Raw genomic sequence first — 12,245 nt, 5'->3', positions numbered from 1 at the left:
CTATTTTGTTCTTGACTGTGGCGATGCTCACCCAAATCTACACATGTGATAAAACTGCATAGAACTAAATGCATATATGCTTGTGTAAACACACGCACAGATGAGTGCATGTAAAACTAAGGTGGGCATATTGTCAATTTCCTGGTTGTGATATTGTATTATACTTATGCATAGTTACACAAGATATTACCATTGAGGGAAACTGGGTGAAGGGTAAATAAGATCTCTCCATATTATTTCTTATAACTGCCTGCAAATCTAAATTATCTCTAAATAAAAAGTTTTAAAAATGGAACACAGAAATAAATCTTATTTCCTCTTATTCTATCACTCCCTATACTTCCCTAGTTAGTTCAGTTCCCCACCCACATTATCATGGCAACATACATACCATAAATTAGTGGGACCATCATTAAGAGAGAGAAAAATTAGCTGGCATGTTTATTCTCTTGGGTTTCATTTGTGTAAATTATCTTTCTCTCCTAGTCTCTTGGGCCTTCTATGAAATGTAGCCCCAGCCAGTCAACACTTGACTCCTGGATCAAGGCTCCAATCCATCTTTGAGTGCTAGGAATACTGCTTGGGATCTCCCCAATGTCTGCTGTGTTTACTTGTTTAATGATGATCTCTTAGCTGGACTGTAAACTCCATGAGGGCAGGAATTCAGTAAATTCATTCAGTAAATATTTATTGCATGTCTGCTCTGTGTCAGACACTGTTCTTGTGCTGAGGATAAGCAGCGGTATGAGATCAGTAGCTGTGAGGTGTCTGAGACTAGAAGCAGGAAGACCTGTGATGGCTGTAGCAGAAATTCCAGAGGGAAATAATAACGGTGACTAAGGTAGTGGTCGTGGGCTTGGAGAGAAGGGCCAAATTCAAGAAACGTTTCTGAAGAAATTGACAGTTGTATGTGGGGCTTGCTGAGAAGCTGGAGATAAGGTTGACTCCCAGGATTCTGGCTTTGATACATCATTCTCCAAGAGTGGGTGTCCCAGAGGGGAGCAGGTTCAGCGAAAGAGGGGGCTCTCACTAGCTTTATTTTGGACATTTCATTTGGCACTTGGAGCATCTGAGTGGAATTGTTCAGTGGACAGGTAAAAAAAAAAAAGGAGTTAGATTTCAGAGGAATGTTGTCTACAGTTAGATATTTGATAACTGAAGCCACAGGAGAAATGAGATTACTTGGGGTAAAGTGGAAAGAGGCCAAAGAAGAAAGAGAAGTGCAAATTCAATGGCTGGGTTGAAGAAGAGGAATCTGTTTACTGTGTTTACATAGGACTGAAACCGAGAGAAGCCAGCGGCGATGTTAAAAAGGGAGAGCCCAGGGCGCCTGGGTGGCGCAGTCGGTTAAGCGTCCGACATCAGCCAGGTCACGATCTCGCGGTCTGTGAGTTCGAGCCCCGCGTCAGGCTCTGGGCTGATGGCTCGGAGCCTGGAGCCTGTTTCCGATTCTGTGTCTCCCTCTCTCTCTGCCCCTCCCCCGTTCATGCTCTCTCTCTGTCCCAAAAATAAATAAAAAACGTTGAAAATCAGGAAAGATTAAAAAAAATAATAATAAAAAAAATAAAAAGGGAGAGCCCAAGAGTGTTGTAGGTTAGAGAGGTCAAATAAAAGTAGGATTATAAAGAATCTAGGGGTGCCTGGGTGGCTCAGTTGCTTGAGTGTTCGACTCTTGCTTTCATCTCAGGTCATGATCCCAGGGGTGTGAGATCAAGCCCTGAGTTCCATTCTGCGCTGAGCCTGGAGCCTGCTTTAGATTCTCTGTCTCTCTCCCTCTGCCCCTCTCTCCTGCTCACTCTCTCTCTCTCTCTCTCTCTCTCAAAAATAAGAAGAAGGAGAAAAGAATCTGTGAAAGTGCACCTTCTCTGAGCTGGAGCTGTCTACTTGCCTTGGCAGGTACCTGCTGCCTGATGCCACTAGACGCTTGAACGACAGCCACCTCTGGGAACCAAGTCCTCTTTCACCAACTGATCTTCCGGTTATAATTTGCCTAAATTTGCACTTTGAGAACAACAATAACAACAATAATAGCTAATATTTAGCACTTACTGTGTTCCAAGTAAACACATGGGTTATCTCACTTAATTGCCTCATTTAATTTCCAAACAGTCCTGTGAAGTACGTACTATTATTTACTATTTACCTCATATTATAGATGAAAGCGCTGAGATTCAGCGAATTAATTTGCCTAAGATCACATGAATAGTGAGCAACCCAGTTCCGTTAAGTCCAGAGTCCACACGCTGAAACAACACTACATTTTATCTCTAGAATAAGCGGGTCACAGAGATGCAAAGATTCTATTCTCTTTGAGTTATATTGCTCACTGTAAATTAATAAATAGGTATTCTCATGATATTAGCAAATGAAATAATAGAGATTTATGAGTGATTTGGGTGCAAACTGTTGTCAGTATTAGGAAGTATTGACAGCTCTAAACTTGACAGTAAAATAAATGGGAGAGACATGGCAAGTTTGTAAGGCAAGTGTATTAAAGATGTTGTGTTGCCATTATAGCGGTGTTTTTTTTTGTTTTGTTTTGTTTTTTAAGATGGGAGAAAAATGCATTTGTTAGCTAAAGGCAATGAGGGAAAGGAAAACATCAGGGGAAAAGAAGGAAACTGAGAGAATAAAGGACTAGAGGAGGAGGCAGGTCACAAATTCAGAGTCTAGGTGGCAGAAATAACTTATGATGGGGGAGAGCTATTTCACTAAGAAACGGAAGCAGATGCAGAGAAATTGCAGGAGAGGGAGGGTGCTGGAAACTTAACACGATCTCCATGTTCTCAGTAAAAAGGGGAGGAACTGTCTTTACTGTGAGGGTGGGAGACATAAAAAGAGGGAGTTTGAGGAAAGTGGCAATGCTTGCACGTGGTGCTCTGGGCGAGGAAGCTGCTTAGGAAGGGGGTCAGTTCACAGAAGAACCGCTGGGTGCTGCACAAAGTCCAGCTGAGGTCGGAGACCAGAGATTTGCAGGGGCAACACTCTGAACAATTTTGTGATTTTCCTCTAGCAACCCTTGGCAACCTGATGTAAGAATTGAGAAGCCTGTTAGTGGGAGTGAAATTTCATTATGCAGTTGAGGCAGAACAGTAAAGTCAGAAGGGGCTGAGAGGTTGCTCGTGGCTTAAACTAGATAGAGACAGGATTGAAGATGAAAGATAAGTGATAGCTTGGAAGGAAAAAGGAATCAAGAGTCAGAAATAGGGGAGCTGGAAAGGAAGAATGTGGTGGTCAGAGCATGAGATAGGAGTTGAAAATTTTGAGGAAGTTCTGGGTGAATAATTACAGCAGGCAATATTCTACTGATTGCACAATTCAACTAATTGAACTGAAATGCTTGCTGGCTAGCAACAAGGTAATGTAATAGCTAGAAATGTTATTTTCAGAGTCCAAATTTGGCATTCAAAAGACAATTGGGAACATGAGTGTTTAATATATAAATATCAAATAAGACATCTTTTGCTACTAACGTGTTCTGCTTCCCTATCTCTCTGGCACAGCCTATGTACTGCTCTTTTGTTGGCATACGGTCAAAAGCCATACAGTTCATCTCTGAACAACATGAGTTTGAACTTTATAAGCCACTTACATGAAGATTTTTTTTGCAATAAATATAATATGGTACTGTGAATGTATTTTCTCTTCCTTATTATTTTCTTAACAACATTTCCTTTCTCTAGCTTAAAGAACATAGTATATAAAACATGTAACATACAAAACATATGTTAATTGACTGTTTATGTTATTGATAAGGCTTCTGGTCAACAGTAGGCTCTTAGATAAGTTTTGGGGGGATCAAAAGTTATATGTAGATTTTCAGCTGTGGGGGATGAGAGAAGGCCAGGGCTCCTAACCCCTTATGTTTTTCAAAGGTCAGCTAAATCTCCTTTCTGTTTCAATAGTACATAAAAATTTTATGTTAAAATTTAAAAAAATGTTTTTTTAATGTTTATTTATTTTTGAGGGAGAGAGACAGAGAGCAAGTGGGGGGAGGGGCAGAGAGAGAGGGAGACACAGAATCTGAAGCAGGCTCCAGGCCGTCAGCACAAAGCCTGACATGGGGCTTGAACTCACGAGAACCAAACGTGAGATCATGACCCTAGACGAAGTTGGATGCCTAACTGACTGAGCCACCCAGTCACCCCAAAGCTTGGGTCTTAATGAGAGGGCATCTTACTCAACCTTGGTTAGTCAGGAAAGGCTTTCGTGAGAAGGTCTTATTTCAAATTCAATAAGGGAGTAGAAGCTATAATCCAGGTAAATGAATTGGGAGGTACTAATAAGAAGGACTCTTGATGTTCACAGAAATGTGTCTCTCTCTGAAGGGGCCTGTTTTCCTTATCTTCCTTATCCTTCACCCCACAGGCCAGTCAGTTATCTTAGCATCCTCTGCCTAGAGGATGCTCTTCCCCACCAGGAATCACTGAACTAGAAGATCTGCATCCACGTCTCAGCAATATCTCTTTTTTGATGTGACTTTAGGTGGGTCAGCTAACCTCAAACCAGTTTCTTCATCTTAAAACACGAAGAACAATACTTACTTCAATTATTGAAATGATCAGGTGAAATCACATATGTGAAGGTACTATGTAAATTGTAACATATGACACAGATTTTCACTATTCTTAGTATCCTAAAGTGGAACGTTGTATGCTTTGGTATTCTTGAGCCCATAATGGATATTAAGAAACAAAGAATTCTTAATGATCGCTATGAATTTATAGGTACTTTTCAGGTCAGCCAAGTTTAAACTCTGAAATGAATTGTTCCCTGAAACTACTTAAAATGTTTGAGTTAATGCCATAAATTATTTTAATTGGTCTTTGATTCAAAATCTACCACAGAGATGTGATAGCTAAAGTATCACCTAGTGGTAGAGTGAACAATGTGATCCTGAGAGTATGTTGGTCATTATATAAACAAAAAGAGCAGTAGAGAGGGAAATTTGAGAATCAGCAGGCCTAATAAATATTGGAAATGTTGAAAAAAACTGAAGTGGGGTAGGGGGAGGATGAAAAACTTCATTACCCCCCCCCCCAATTTATCATGGTCTCTTGAACCATCAACATTTTCTACCTCTATTTCAAAAAAGCCCCACTACTGAAAAACCATTTCATGAAATTTATTTCTTGTGCAGTGGGTAAACTCACTTGACAAATCTGTATCACGAAAAAGAGGCACTTAGAAGTGAATTGAATATGGGGTGCCTGGGCGGTTTAGTTGGTTAAGCATCCCAACTCTTGATTTCGGCTCAGGTCATGATCTTGGCTCAGGTCATGATCTTCTGGTTCGTGGGATAGAGCCCTGAGTTGGGCTCTGCGCTGACAGGGCAGAGCCTGCTTGGGATCCTCTCCTCCCTCTCTTTCTGCCCTCCCTCGCTCATGCATGTGATCTCTCTTTCTCTCTCTCTCTCTCTCTCTTTATCAAAATAAATAAATAAACTTAAAAAAATAGCTTATAAAAAAAGAAATGAGGGGCACCTGGGTGGCTTAGTTGTTTAAGCATCCAACTTCAGCTCAGGTCACGATCTCATGGTTTGTGAGTTTGAGCCCTGTGTGGGGCTCTGTGCTGACGGCTCAGAGCCTCGAGCCTGCTTTGTATTCTGTGTCTCCTTCCCTCTCTCTCTCTGCCCCTCCCCGTCTTGTGCTCTCTCTCTCTCTCTTTCTCAAAAATAAATATCAAAAAAAAAAAAAAAAGAAAGAAATGAATTGAATGTATGTTACTAATGAGTTGAATCTGTTTCACTTTTATCCTCTAGATTACAGGAGTGGAAAGACTGCCTCAATCTAATTATAATAGTTTGCATTAAATTTTTTCTAATTATACTAAGAAAAATTTCAATAATACATCACTTTGAAAGAATTTTACGTACTAGCCTGTATACCCTCCTTTTAGATTTCTTCATTAATGTTTTACCAGACTTGCCAGGATTATTTTTAAAAATAAGTATTTTATTTTGAGATAATTGTTGATTCACAAGCAATTGTAAGACATACATGATACAGAGAACATCAGTACTCTTTACCTAGTTTCCTCCAATAGTAACATCTTGCAAAACTCTAGTACAATGTCACAACCAGGATATTGACACTGATACAGTCAAGATACAGAACGTTTCCATCATCACAAGGATCCCTCATGTTGCCCTTTGTTAGTCACATCCACCCTTATCTCCTCCTTAAACGCTGGAATCTACTAATCTGATCTTTATTTCCATAATTTTGTTATTTTACCAGTTATATAAATGGAATCATACTGTATGTAATCTCTTGATATCAGCTTTTTTTCTCCCTCTCAGCATAATTGTCTGGAGACTCATCAAAATTGTATGTGTTGGTGGTTCATTCTTTTTCCTTGCTGGAGAACTATTCCATGGTAAAGCTGTGCAACAGTCTGTTCAACCATTCACCTGTTGAAGAACATCTGGGTTGTTTCCAGTTTTGAGCTATTATGAAAAAAGCTACCATGAAAATATGTGTATAGGTTTTTGTGTGAACATAAATTTCCATTTCTCTGGGACAAATGCCCAGTGTAATCGCTAGGTCACAGGATAGGTGCATGGCTAGTTTGTAAAGAAACTAGAGAACTGTTTTCCAGAGTGACTACAAGTTCCATTTTACATTCCTGTCAGTAGTGTGTGAGCGATCCAGCTTCTCATCATTGCTAGCATTTGCTATTTGATATTATTTTTTATTGTAGACATTCTTATAGATGTGTAACATGTTTTTAAAAAAATTTTTTTTAATGTTTATATTTGAGACAGAGAGACAGAGAGCAGGCAGGGGAGGGGCACAGAGAGAGGGAGACAGAATCTCAAGCAGACTCCAGGCTCTGAGCTGTCAGCACAGAGCCTGACACAGGGAGCAAACCCATGAGCCATGAGATCATGACCTGAGCTGAAGTCTGACACTTAACTGACTGAGCCACCCAGGCACCCCAGATGTGTAATGTCTTATTGTGGTTCTAATTTTCATTTTCTGTTTTCATTTTCAATTTTTTTAATGTTTATTTTTGGGGAGAGAGAGAGAGAGTGAGAGAGAGAGAGAGGCAGAGAGAGGGAGACACAGAATCTGAAATAGGTTCCAGGCTCCAAGCTGTCAGCATAGAACCCCATGCAGGGCTCAAACTCTCAAACCATGAGATCATGACCTGAGCTAAAGTCGGACACTCAACCAACTGAGCCACCCAGGTACCCTTAATTTTCATTTTCTTAATGACTAATGATATTGAAAATCTTTTTATGTGCTTATATCCCTCTTCAGTGAAATATGCTTTTTGACCATTTTCTATTTATTTATTTATTTATTTATTTATTTATTTATTTATTTATTTTTATTTTGAGAGACAGAGAGAAAGCAATATGAGTTGGGTAGAGGGGCAGAGGGAGAGACCGAGAATCTCAGGCAGGCTCCACACTGAGCGTGGAGCCCAACGCAGGGCTCAATCCCATGACCCTGGGATCATGACATGAGCTGAAGTCAAGAGTCAAATGCCCAACCGACTGAGTCATCCAGGTGCCTCTCTCTCTTTCTCTCTTTTAAAGTTTATTTAAGTAATCTCTGTCCCCAACATGGGGGTAGAACTCATGACCCCAAGATCAAGAGTCGCATGCTCCTCCAACTGAGCCAACCAGGCACCCCTACCCATTTTCTATTTGGATTTTTAAAAACTGTTGAATTTTGAGAGTTCCTTATATATCCTAAATATATGCCCTTTGTAGATAGGAGTTTTGCAAATATTTTCTCCCATTATGTAGCTCTTCTTTTTATTCTGTTAATCAGGTCTTTCACAGTGCCAAAGATTTTTATTTTTTTTAAATGTTCATGTATTTTTGAGAGAGAGAGAGAGAGAGCGAGCGAGCATGTGCGCATATGGGTGAGGGACAGAGAGAATCCCAAGCAGGCTCCGCACCCCCAGTGCCACCAGCGCAGAGCCTGATCTGGGGCTGGAACCCACAAACTGTGAGATCACGCTCTGAGCTGAAACCAAGAGTCAGATGCCTCCGTTGAATGAACAAACACGAGTTCATTCCTTGGTGAGTCAGAAATTGCACCAGGTTGAGTTGTTGCCCAAAGAAACTTTCATCTGTAGCAAATAAGGAGATCACAGGGAATGGTTTCCAAAGCTGTGAATACCCAAGAGAGGGTGAATGGGTTCTTTTTGTTTAGGGTTAGGATGAATATTTAGATAGGGAAGCTTCATCGTCCTACACAGAGGAGGGCATAAGGTCATGCATGTGCCTTAAGGAAACACGCTGATACATATGTTGCATGTGAGGCTCCTCCTTAGGTAGAGACTTTAATACTATGAAGTAAAGATAATTGTAGGTCATTCTAGAGGTCACTCCATGGTCCGTCTGCACAGGCACAAATCAGGTTTAGCTCAACTGGTCTTGGTGGTCTGGCCCAGCTGGGAGATTTTGCCCAGGCAGTTGCTATCACGGGAGGGTGTGTGTGTGGGGGTGGGGTGGGGGGGCGGGGTGGGTGGGTGGGGTGGGTGGGGCGGGGTGGGGGGGTGGTTTCTGGTTTCATTTGCCTGAGTCTAGAGGAAAGTCAGAAAGAAGAGCTTACAGGAAAATGTAAGACAGAAGTTAGTAGATACAAGCAGGTGAGCAGTGAAGGCCCAGTTTTGGGGTCTAGCTGGGGACAATTTTACACTTAAGTCTGTATTCCATTCTGATCGAATTACTGTATAAACTGTGAGACTTAGATTTAGGCTAAGTGTTTGTTGCCTATGGATGTCCAGTTACTTCAACATCATTTCTTAAAAAGGCTATCTTTCCTCCATTGAATTGCTCTTGCATTTTTGCCAAAATTAAATTGGGCACACTTCTGAAAATCTTTATGCCAGACCCTGGGCTATCTTTACACTAGTTTTTTCTCCTCTTTACAACAACCTGCAAAATAGTTGTTTAGCATCTGTTCCATGCCAAGCACTGTGCTAGCTCAGAGAAAGAAAAGACAAACAAGTCTCCCTGGAATGCTTCACAGAGGAAGCGAGAAGCCTGAGCACAAGTCTGCAAAGAATAGGGAGAACCGGAGAGCATTCCAGAGTGAAGAAAACTCATGCAAAATGGCTGGGGGGGTGGGGGGTGTACAACAGCTTTGTACATTTAGGAAGCAGTAAGTATTTTGTTACGGCTAAAAGGAGAGGAACAAGAGAGGATTTTCTTACGTTGACTTTAAAGTATCTGTGGCTAGGGGCGCCCGGGTGGCTCAGTCGATTGAGCGTCTGTCTTAGTCTCAGGTCATGATCTCACGGTTCATGAGTTCAAGCTCTGCATTGGGCACAGAGCCTGCTTTAGATACTCTGTCCCTCTCTTTCTCTGCCCCTCCCTTGCTCTCTCTCTCAAAAATAAATAAACATTAGGGGCGCCTGGGTGGCGCAGTCGGTTAAGCGTCCAACTTCAGCCAGGTCACGATCTCGCGGTCCGGGAGTTCGAGCCCCACGTCAGGCTCTGGGCTGATGGCTCGGAGCCTGGAGCCAGTTTCCGATTTCTGTGTCTCCCTCTCTCTCTGCCCCTCCCCCGTTCATGCTCTGTCTCTCTCTGTCCCAAAAATAAACGTTGAAAAAAAAAATTAAAAAAAAAAATAAGTAAACATTAAAAAAAAAAAAAAATACCTGTGGATATCTCCTTGGAAATGACCCGAAGCAGTTGGCTGCATGAGTTTGGAGCTGAAGAGAGATTTGGGCTGGACATTAAGCTCAAAGTTGCCATAGCACAGTTGGCATTCGACTGCCAGGAAGAAAGTATTCAAGTTAAAAGGAAAGAGAGCCAAGAGAACATTTGAAATGTTGGCACATTTAAGTGGCTAAAGAACTGAGAATGAATGGTTACAGAAGTAGGAGGTCATAGGAGAGTGGTATATTGACAGCCAGCAAAGGTGAGAAATTCTGGTTTTTACAGGTAACATGTAGCATAAAAAAAGATCTACAAAGAGACCATGTTTCACAAAGGTGTTAAAAAAACTTTATTTGAACTAGAGTTTTCATCAAAATACAATATTTTTTAAATCAAATATAAACAAGTTAACTGCTATTGTGGAGTTTTATAATCTAGTAGTTTGAGAGGACAATATATACTTATATGTATTTTAAAACTGAAGGAGGGGCGCCTGGGTGGCTCAGTCAGTTAAGCGTCTGACTTGGGCTCAGGTCATGATCTCACGGTTTGTGAGTTTGAGCCCCGTGTCAGGCTCTGTGCTGACAACTCAGAGCCTGGAGCCTGTTTGGATTCTATGTCTCCCTCTCTCCCTATCTCTCCCTGACCAGTGGTCTGTCTCTCTCTCTGTCTCTCAAAAACAAATAAATGTAAAAAAATTCTTTTTAAAAATTGAAGAAAAAATGTAGTTACATTGAATTTTCATTTAAGAAGGCAAAACATGGGGTACTTGGCTGGTTCAGTCAGAAGAGCATGTGACTCTTGATCTTGGGGTTGTGGGTTCAGGCCCCATGTTGGGTGTAGAGATTACCAAAAAAAAATAAATTTTAAAAACTAAAAAAAAAAAAAAAAAAAAAAAAGCACATAGCAAGTATATGAGGAAATTCTTCTAATTATTAATACAGTACAACTTTCATTTGAATTTCCACCAAATAATTTGGATTTTCACTTTAAACTCAAGAACTGTTAAATCTATCTATGTTTAAAAAAACAAAAAACAGGGGCTCCTGGGTGGCTCAGTCGGTTGAGCATCCGACTTTGCCTCAGGTCATGATCTCATGGTTTGTGAGTTCGAGCCCTGAGTTGAGGTCTGTGCTGACAGCTCAGAGCCTGGAGCCTGCTTCGGATTCTGTGTCTCCCTCTCCCTGCCCCTCTCCCACTCATGCTCTATCTCTCTCTGTCTTAGAAATAAATAAACATTAAAAAAATTAATAACAAAAACCAAAAAACAAAATACTACTCCTCTTTACATTGTTGCACCCTTAAAAACACAGAATGCGGGGAGCCTGGGTGGCTCAGTCTGTTAAGCACCGACATCAGCTCAGGTCATGATCTTATAGTTCGTGGGTTTGAGTCCCACGTCAGGCTCTGTGCTGACAGCTCAGAGCCTGGAGCCTGCTTCAGATTCTGTGTCTCCCTCTCTCTCTGCCCCTCCCCCACTTGTTCTCTCTCTCTCTCTCTCTCTCTCTCTCTCAAAAATAAATAAACATTGAAAAAATTTATTAAAAAAGACACAGAATGCCCCTTCAGTGGGTTGAATAGTGTCCCCCCACAACTTATCACCACCCTTATTTGGAAATACAGCTTTTGCAGATGTAATTAGTTAAGGATCTTGAGATGGAATCATGTTGGATTTAGGGTGGACCTTAATTACATTTACTGGTGTCCTTTTTTTCTTTTTTTTTTTTTACAGGTGAGGGAAACACCCAAAGAAACTTGATTTGTTCTAATTTTTTTTTTTTTTTTTTTTTTTTCCAGAGAGAGAGAGCGCACATGCCAGTGGGGGATAGGAGCAGAAGGAGAGAAGCTCAACATGGGACTCAGTCCCATGACTCTGGGATCATGACCTGAGCCAAAATCATGAGTTGGATGCTCAACCAACTAAGCCACCAAGGCATAGCTGATTGGTGTCTATAAGAGAAAGAACATGGAGATTTGGGCACAGAGAGACATGCAGAGAGGGTGGCAATGTGAAGAGGAGGCAGAGATTGGGAGTCATGTGTCATGTGTCTATAAGCCAAGGAGGACCGGAGGACTGCTGAAAATCAGAAGCTTTCTCCAGAAGATAGACACAGTTTCTGCCTCAGACGCTCTAGAAGAATCAACTCAGCTGACACCTTGATGTCAGACTTCTGGCCTCCAGAATTCTTAGAGAATGCATGTCTGTTGCTTTAAGCCACTCACCTTGTAGCAACTCGTTATAGCAGCCCTAAGATACTAATATAGCCCTATCTCTCACCATTTTCCCGGGGCCCCCAAAGTTATCATTAGATAAATCATTTTTTATAAGATTTTTTAAAAAAAAGTTTATTTATTTTGAGAGAGAGAGAGAGAGAGAGAGCGCGCATGCAAGCAAGCATGGGGAGGGGCAGAGAAAGAAGGAGAGAGAGAATCCCAAGCAGGCTCTGCACTGTCAGTCGGGAACTTATGAACCATGAGATTCTGATCTGAGCCAAAGTCAAGAGTCAGACATGTTACTGACTGAGCCACCCAGGCACCCCTAATTTCTTAGATATTTTTAAAAAACATAGATTTTCATCATTGGCACTTACTATATGGGGAGAAGAATATCCACAAAGGT

The sequence above is a fragment of the Prionailurus bengalensis genome, chromosome A1, assembly GCF_016509475.1.
Source record: "Prionailurus bengalensis isolate Pbe53 chromosome A1, Fcat_Pben_1.1_paternal_pri, whole genome shotgun sequence".
Lineage (NCBI taxonomy): Eukaryota > Metazoa > Chordata > Mammalia > Carnivora > Felidae > Prionailurus > Prionailurus bengalensis.
Note: the sequence above shows the minus strand (reverse complement) of the source record.